Here is a 9,975-nt window from a genome sequence, read left to right as displayed (position 1 = left end):
TATCACCGCTATGGACAACATAATTTGTATATGTGCTTTTGACAACACGTCAAAAATTAAGTGACATATTTTATGCACAACACATCATGAATCAAATGAAGTGAAACAATTTTAAACATTAAAATGATTAGCTGTTAGTAGAATTAAAAGAATGCAAATTAATTTCTTGTATCTCTTTGATATGCGGCAAAATAAAAAAAGCAAAATCACTGATCATTTCGCATTTTTGTTGATGCACCTGATTTTCTCCCCCAATCTATAGCAAAGAATATTCGTAGGTATATAAGGCAGTCATAAAGTAAAATATCATCGTAGTGGATAGCATAATTTACACGTTTTTGTTGAAACGAGTAGAAAATGAATGATCCTCAAATCTTACATCAAAGTATCCTCCATTTAGATAGCTATTTTGATAAAAACTAGGTGTTCATTACTCCCAAAGTCCTAAAGGGCTCTCACAGTACTTTCATGGCTCCACACACTATTGCTAAATAGTTGCTAATCCAATGTTAGGTTCACCGTCCTTATAGTCATGCACATACATATTTACATAAATACATACATATATACATAAATACATACATACATACATACATACATACATACATACATACATACATATGTTAACATAAAGCTGAAGATCAATGTAAAATTGAATATCTACGCTGAACTATTGAGAAATCTGCAGTTACTCTATCCACATTACAAGTTTATACCTGTAATTATTGGAGCCCTGGGATATGTAGCACACTGCCTACATACCAATATTGAGAAATTAGGCTTCCCAAAACCAGAAAGGAGAAAGCTAATTCGAATACTACAGATCCAATCCATCCCTGGAACTGTAAAAATTTGTAAAACTTGCCAGAAGTTTATCATTTAAATATATATGAACCTATTTAGATATGCAACTATATGCATGAGAATACATACATAAAACGTACAAATCTGCACATACATACATACATACATACATACATACATACATACATACACACATACATACAAAATATCCTGTTGTTGATGTTGAAATTCCTATGAAGGATCCTTGGATCTAGGTTAGAAACTGGCAAGAAATCTTGAAATAAAACTGAACAATGACATACATACGAATTTAAAATGTGAAATTATTTTCGTTATCTACATTCCAACGACAGAGCTTTGTACCTTTGTTAGAAACCAGCTCTTTCCTCAGAAGAAGAATTTAGATAATTAAAAACAGAAGAGGACATACATACACATACACACATATACATACACAAATACATACACACACACACACATACATACATACATACATACATACATACATACATACATACATACATACATACATGTATTCTGCAAATTCTATTTGTAAGCTGAACACTGAAAAAAATGCAACGCATTTCTAAAATTCAGAATGTAATTCTCTCAATGTTTCGCTTGAGTAAAAATTTCAATGATGGGCTTTGTTCCTTTGTTAGATACAACATCATTTATCATCATTTTCAAAGAATTAGAAAAGGAAGAAAATAGACATATATCCATATGAGTTAGTTGGTGCGTAGGTTCTGTTAGTGATATAAGATGAAAATCGCTAAGGAGCCACTTAACAGACAATGTAATTCTATGCCTGAGCTGGAAAAGAAAGAAAAGAAGGCTGCCAGTAGTGTAATAATTATTATAGCTGTGTATTTTCGACTCGAGAAACACGGTCCTGTTTTTTTGTATGTGGGTGGCTGTTTGTCATTATTTTTATTCGAATAGTTTTGTTTAAAAATCCATACGGCAGCATATGTGTTTGTGCATGTGTGTGTTCACGCATTATGTATATACCTGTGTGTGTGTGTGTGTGTGTGTGTGTGTGTGTGTGTGTGTGTGTGTGTGTGTGTGTGTATGTGTGTGTGTGTGTGTCTGTCTGTGTGTGTGTGTGTGTGTGTGTGCGTATGTGTATGTATGTGTTACAACAACTAAGACATCAGTAAAAGAAATATTCGTTTTCAACGAAATCAAATCATTTATTGTATTCAGATTTAAATATAAAATAGAATGTATTTATTCCCAATCAACATTAATAATCAATGTTTTTGGCATAATTATTTGTAACTTTTTTTTTTGTCCTTAGTATTTTTGTCGGGTTGGGGAAGAGCGTTTAATCGAACTTTAAGCAATCTTTTTTTCAATAATGTCGGCTCTAATTTCTAATGCTCATATTGAACTATCTCACAAAATTATTGAATTCCACTTTGATTTGATTTAATTATCTGTCATAATTTTTCAATAGAGTATTCTAGTCTGGAGACTGTCCAGGATAGAATGAAAATTTCAATATCATTATCTTTAAGAAAGTTTTTCACTAAATTGGCAGAATATTCAAGTGCAAAGCATTATCATTTTGAAACTTTGCCAAAATGGTATAGATAGGGTGTTGTTTAACAACTTGCCAGTCAAAAGCATTTCCATAAGTTTGTCCTAAATATCCACGCTTGCTTTCAGACTTCTAGTTAAACCTTATTTCATATACATTATTTATATTATTTACATTTTACGGATATTTGTCCTCATCTTGTCTGTTGTTAACATATCCGTCAAATGCAAATAATGTAAATAATGTAAATAATGTACATAATTCCTCATTTATTAAATATAGAACTGTCTTATTTCTGAGTAATATAAAGCTCGCCTTTCATAAGTCTCAAGTTATTTTGGTGGTTTATAAAAAATTGTGAATGTGTATCATGTATGATGAAGCACTGTGTGTCACATGTGATGTAACACACAGCACACAGGCAAAGCGTTAAAATGAGACCAAATATATAAGACATTTTGATAAAATATTTTCTGCATTTCCAGTAGGTGTTGTCAAGCGATGTTGGGCGACAAACACAGACACACACACACACACACACACACACGTGTGTATATATATATATATATATATATATATATATATATATACACACACACACATATATATATATATATATATATATATATATATATATATATATATATATATATATATATATATACATATATATACGACAGGCCTCTTTCAGTTTCCGTCTACCAGATCCACTCACAAGGCTTTGGTCGGCTCGAGGCTATAGCAGAAGACACTTGCCCAAGGTGCCACGCAGTGGGATAGAACCCGGAGCCATGTGGTTGGGAAGCAAGCTGCTTACTACACAGCCACTCCTGCGCACAAAAAATACATACCCCTTTCTCTCTCTCTCTCTCTCACACACACACACACACACACACACACACACACACACACACACACACACACACTCCAGGTCAGTTCTGAACGAACAGACTTATGACCCTCCTCTATGTTTCTGAGACATAATGAAACCTAACGCTTTTCTTTTCTTTTTCTGTTATGACTGCACAGTGATATAATTAAGGTTTCGAATCTTTATTATTACTTCTTTCAGTCACTTGACTGCGGCCATGCTGGAGCCCCGCATTCACAGGTCTGGGCAAACAAATCTTCCCCTGTACTTATTTTAAGTCTTGTAATTATTCTAGCGGTCATTTTTCCGAGCTACTAACTTATGGGAATGTAAACAAACCAGCACAGGTTGTCAAACGATGTGCGGAGACAAATACAAATGCAAAGATACGCTCACATACATATGTATATATATATATAAGTTCAAAAAAACAATAACAAAAAAACAACAAAGTGAGGACGTGAAACGGATAGTGTTATTGGACGCTCGGGAAAGGAAAGAGAGAGTGTATGACGTTTCGGGCGTAGCCCTTCGTCGGAAAGATGGAAAGTTCGGAGAATGGAAGAACGGAGAAAGAGGAAAATGGTACCGATGCCCACGAGGTTACATTTATATATATATATATATATATATATATATATATAAGTGACGAGCTTCCGCACAGTTTCCGTCTATCAAATTTACTCACAAGGCATTGTTCGGCTCGGAGCTATAAAAGAAGACACCAGCTTAAGGTGCTGTGGACTGGAACTGAACCCAAAACCACAGCCATACTTTTACCTGTCAAACAATTCTAATTTAATTTTTAATTCGCTGCTGTATCTAGTGAGCGATAACTTCCATTGATTGACGACTGGTTCACTGTGTTTCTGGCAGCGAAGGCGATAAGGGGATATACGCAGTCAACTTGGGCGGAACAAATATACACTGAATATTTTTATTACAAAATACCATTTTGTGTGTGTGAGAGACAGAGAGAGGCAGAGAGGTGGGGTGAATGTGTTTTTTGTTCCCAATAGGCGCATGAGTGGCTGTGTGGTAAGCAGCTTGATTCCCAACCACATGGTGCCGGGTTCAGTCCCACTGCGTGGCACCATGGACAAGTGTCTTCTGCTATAGCCTCGGGCCGACCAAAGCCTTGTGAGTGGATTTGGTAGACGGAAACTGAAAGAAGTCCGTCGTATATATAAATATATATATATAAAATTAACAGAATGAGATAAAAATCCAAGGCTGTGAAAAATTTTAGAACATTTATAAATAGAAGGTCTTACAGCTGCTTCCGGATATTTTATACGTCCCTTAATCGGAGATGGTGTGTGAAGATGGTTAATTTAATCATTTTCTCACACCGTCTCCGATGAAGGGATATATAAAATATCCCGGAAGCAGCTGTAAGACCTTCTCTTTATAAATGTTCTAAAATCTTTCACACACTTGGATTTTTATATCATTCTGTTAATTTTTTTACATATACACATGCTGTTATATGACCTACGTTGGACTCCTCATTCACATAATCACCGAACCTGAAGCTTAACTATAGTCTGTCCATAGCACTTAGCATTACCTGATACCTTTGGGTCTTCTTGACACCATTACTTCTCATAACTTATATATATATATATGTGTGTGTGTGTGTATGTGTGTGTGTGCGTGTGTGTGTGCGTGTGTGTGTGTGTGTGAGAGTGTACGTGTGTGTGTATGTCTGTGTGTCTGTGTTTGCCCCCCCCACCATCGCTTGACAACCGATACTGGTGTGTTTACGTCCTCGTAACTTAGCAGTTCGGCGAAAGACACCGGTAGAATAAGTACTAGACTCACAACCGTTATTTGCGTGTTTACATCCGCGTAACTTAGCGGTTGGGCAAAAAATAACCGATAGAATAAATACCAGACTTAAGAAAAAGATAAACGCTAGGATCAATTCGTTCGACTAAAATTCTTCAAAACGGTGCCCCAGCATGGCCAGAGTCTGACAACTGAAACAAATGAGAGACAAAAGATACCGTTATGCTTGAAAAAATTCCTTTGGAAATTAGACTCTTGAAATTAAGAAGGAAACTATTTGCCATTTCCTTTCGCCCCATATAAACAATTTCTTAAAATGCTCCTATGTTAAAATAAATGAAGGTTTCGTCACGAATACTTCATAAATACCTCTGTTAGTGATGAAACGAAGGGAAAAGAGAGACAGGCAATAGGGGTTATTATTGTTTTTCTTCTTTTTTCTAGAAACTTCACTTTTACAATATCGTCTATCGGAAGGTTAAACATGATATATTTTACACTTTGTTTAAAATATTTCGAATTTGTGGAAATCACACCGACATTGTGTGAAACAAGCTTTCGTTTGGCAGATTGTAAAAACGACACACTAAAAATAATTTACGATCTGTCATTCCAGATGTAGTGCAGACTAAATTACAATAAGAGAAGTTTGTTTCTCTGATATTGGTGTGAGTTTCCACAAAACGTAAAATATTGTTGTATTGTAAATTAGACTGCACGAAGCCTGAAATGACAGTAGTAATTACTGACTCGAAATGGTGTTAAGTGCTCCGTTCCCATGGCTTTAAAATAGCTATTTTAAGTTGATACACTTAACTGTAGTATCTGCTGAGCACTTGCGCTTCTCCCTCCCTTGTACTACTTTTCGTCAGAAGCAGCAATGAAAAAGGTTTCTCAAGAAGGGTCTCCACAGATAATACATATCTCGTAAATAACTCCACAGTTGGCTGCCCTATGATCTCAGTAGCCTTTATTTTCTACTTTGTTAACGGTACTCAGCGAGTAAATTTTGAGAGGCTTAGGTGAGATCGCTAATCTTCAACTTGGATATTACTTACATTATTTACATTTGACGGATATTTGTCCTCATGTAGTTTGTTGTTAACACAATGTTTCGACTGATATACTCTCCAGCCTTCATCAGGCGTCTTGGGGAAATTTCGAACCTGGGTTATCATTCCTAAGGTATTTTTCGATGTTATTATTATTGCTATTATTATTATTATTATTATTATTATTATTATTTCGGAATCTAAGGGTTAATCGCCCGCGCTCTTAACCGCTACGCCATATGCCCATAGGCAATTAGGGAGTGACTTTTAGGGTTTATAAATCTAATATTTTCCTATTCTTCCTTAATGCCGGTTCCCATATGGTACTCATATCTACACTCTGCTGTTGTGTCCTAGCATATGTGCCGCTTCTTCTAGTTTTCGTATTTTCCAGAGGTGTTCTCTTAGGAATGAGAACCCAGGTTCGAAATTTCCCTAAGACACCTGATGAAGGCTGGAGAGTATATCAGCCGAAACGTTGTGTTAACAACAAACAAGATGAGGACAAATATCCGTCAAATGTAAATAATGTGCGTAATTCCTCATCTTTCAAATATAGAACTGTTTCAACTTGGATGTTTACAATTGTCAGTCACAACCTTTGGTCCTTGTTTTCATCGTTATCCTCTTCGTAAGCAAAATTGTCAAAAAGAAAACTATTAAAGTTAATCAGATGAATAATTCTCCAAATGATGAATAATCCTCTAAAGTCAATCAGATGAATAATTCTCAGCTATTCCGCCTTAAAGTTTCTTTTCCCTATATCTCTAAATTCATCCACTGTCTAAATCACTTTTCCAAACTTTTCAAGCCATCACTACTGTCTGACTTACTCCGTCTCATAATCTCGTCTCTATCTGAAACCACCAACCCCAGTGACTTCAATACATACATCTCGTTTTAACAGTTGCAATTTATTTCACACAGACACTATTAATATGAAGATTCTGAGATTGCCATCAAGAACCAATTAGTTTCTTCGCTGAGTCTTCAAACATCTTGCCATTTGTCTCACTTCCACAGCCTGTATTCACCTAGCAAAGTTTCTCTCATTAAGATCACTACAAAATCTAAAGTATTAATTTACATGATTCTGCCGCTCAACAAGTCCTGGCCGAAAAACCCACGAATGTTTCAAGTCAGCTCACTCGTTAGACATCTGCTTATCCTGGAAGCAAATATACTTAATGCCTGACCCACCCGAGACAAGCAAGTGATAGAAACTCTCCTTCGTAAAGCCGAACTACACTCTGCCCAACTTCCAACTGTTACACACGCAGCTACACTGCATCACTACAGACAAACAATATGAGTTTCAGTATCTAGAGTAATGGTTCTAACCTAGGGCCCATATGGTCCTTGAGGGTCCATATAAGATTTTATTGCTAAAATTTATCTGCAATAAATTGGTTATACTTCTACGTGACACAAAATATTTCAACAAATGTTTTTATACAATTCCAAATAATATTTAATAATAAAATAGATGATTTTTTTAAAACATTGAATGGCTAAGAGAGTCCACCTGAGTATAATAAGGATGAAAGGGGTTGAAAGACAGGATCTTGAATGCCCGAGAAACACTGATCTAGAGGAAGTCACCTCCAGTCATCAACTGGGAGATGTTCTTCGTACACCATTTCAACTTCTGCAACATGAGACTGTTAAGAAAGCAAAGTATTCTGTCGTGCACCACATCGCTTGTAAGTTCTTAGTCAAAAACACAACCAAACCCTTCTAGTTTTTCTCTTAGAGGATTCTTTACTAACTTTCCCAAATACTTGCCTCTCTTCAAAAGACACATCGCTCATCAATCAAAATGTCGCTGCAGGAAACACTTCTGCTCATAAAGCCGCAATATTTACTGTTAGTTTTGATTCGAACTTCACACGGTACAAAGACAATAGGATACCTCCCACGTTTCCTTGTCGTACGTCCATGGACGAACTCTTTCCCACACTCTACGGGGCCCAACTTGGTGACAGGTTCAAGCAGAAAGCTTTTTACTATCAAAAAGTTCACACACGAGCTATCTTCTATCCTCAACACATTCTCTCTCTCTCTCTCTCTCTCTCTCTCTCTCTCTCTCTCTCTCTCTCTCTCTCTCTCTCTCTCTCTCTCTCTCTCTCTTTCTCTCTTACTGTGTATAAAGTTTGCTACGTAGTGAATTTTGATTAAAATTTACACCAGTTGCTTTCTAAAACTGATATGTGGCACTATGGTCGAGAACTTAATAACAGTCTCTATTTACGAATTGCATCAAGATAAAGATTCATTACGGCGCCGACATCTTATAGAGAGGCGGAGAGAGTGGTGAGAGGAAGAACTTACTAATGTGCAAATAGCCGAGTCGACATGATATTATACGACTAGCTAAAAGGTCGGCTGGATGGTATTCTGTCACAAGCATTACCTTGTGTCTTTGGTTTGGTAAACACTGAAATAAGCGAGTACACATGAGTGGAAATAGATGTCACGAACAAAGAACAATTTCTCTACTGCAAAAAGCGGTAGCGCTGGAAACATACCGAATGTTTTGTGAGTTTGCGACGCCAAGTTCAATTCCTGCTGAAGACGTCGCTTATATGATGATATCTCCACCACAAGCAGGTTTTATTTTACCGCTTTGTCAGAATCGAGATAGCAGGCTGTGTAGTAAGTAGCTTGCTTACCAGCCACATGGTTCCGGGTTCATTCCCACTACGTGGCACCTTGGGCAAGTGTCTTCTACTATAGCCTCGGGCCGACCAGAGCCTTGTGAGTGGATTTGGTAGACAGAAACTGAAAGAATCTCGTCGTATATATGTATATACATATATGTATGTGTGTGTATATGTTTGTGTGTCTGTGTTTGTCCCCCAACACCGCTTGACAACTGATGGTGGTGTGTTTACGTCCCCGTAACTTAGCGGTTCGGCAAAAGGGACCGATGGAATAAGTACTAGGCTTCCATAGAATAAGTCCTGGGGTCGATTTGCTCGACTAAATGCGGTGCTCCAGCATGGCCGCAGTCAAATGACTGAAACAAGCAAAAGAGCAAAAAGAGCACGAGCAACCTTTACCGAGGCTTCTGAGGTTGGGGTAATTCTTATCCAATGACTGGAGATCTGATCTAAATGCCAGCAATATAACCGGATGATGGTCATTTTATCTGGGCAACGGATCACACCGTTTACCAAAATGGCGAGTGTCTGTACAGTTTTTGTCAGCCAAAGTTTCATGCGTCAGAGTTTGGTCGATCCAGCAGTGACATTGAACTCGAAGCCATGTAGATTGAAAGTGAAACATCTTATCGACATGGCCATGAAGGCACAGATACATTATTATCTTAAGGTAAAAATAAATCTCTAGTTGTGACTCTACCACTAAATCGATTATGCGTCTCAGTGCAAAAGCTTCAAGTGCTTTATATAATGTTTCAACACAGTTTTCTCGGTACAAGGGAGAATTTTATAGATGTTATATGCATATACATACATATATACATATACATATATATACATGAGTGTGTACTGATATATACACATATACACGTGTGTGTACGCGTGCGTGCGCATGCGTACGGGCGTGTGCGTGATTGTCTCTCACCAATGGAGGACGTGGTAATTTGTTATGTTGATATTAACGATAAAATATCTCCTCATCAAACTTACTCCATTTCAAACACATCTAATAGACTTTATCTTAACGTGTTTAATCATGCATTACAGCCGAGGGAAGATACAGACATTCACATCTTAGATGAAGGTGGGGTACTGCAAGGAGGGTGCTGGCGGTAAAAGAAATAACGATGAGAGGCGAGAAGAACAGGGGAGAGGAAAAAACATAAATGAAAAATTTTTAAATACCAAAAACAAAACAGATAAAAACGTGCGAGTAGATGATTTGTTTGTTTTTTAATTCCTTCATTC

The sequence above is a fragment of the Octopus bimaculoides genome, chromosome 3 (genome assembly GCF_046866305.1).
Source record: "Octopus bimaculoides isolate indiv1 chromosome 3, ASM4686630v1, whole genome shotgun sequence".
NCBI classification, from domain to species: domain Eukaryota; kingdom Metazoa; phylum Mollusca; class Cephalopoda; order Octopoda; family Octopodidae; genus Octopus; species Octopus bimaculoides.
Note: the sequence above shows the minus strand (reverse complement) of the source record.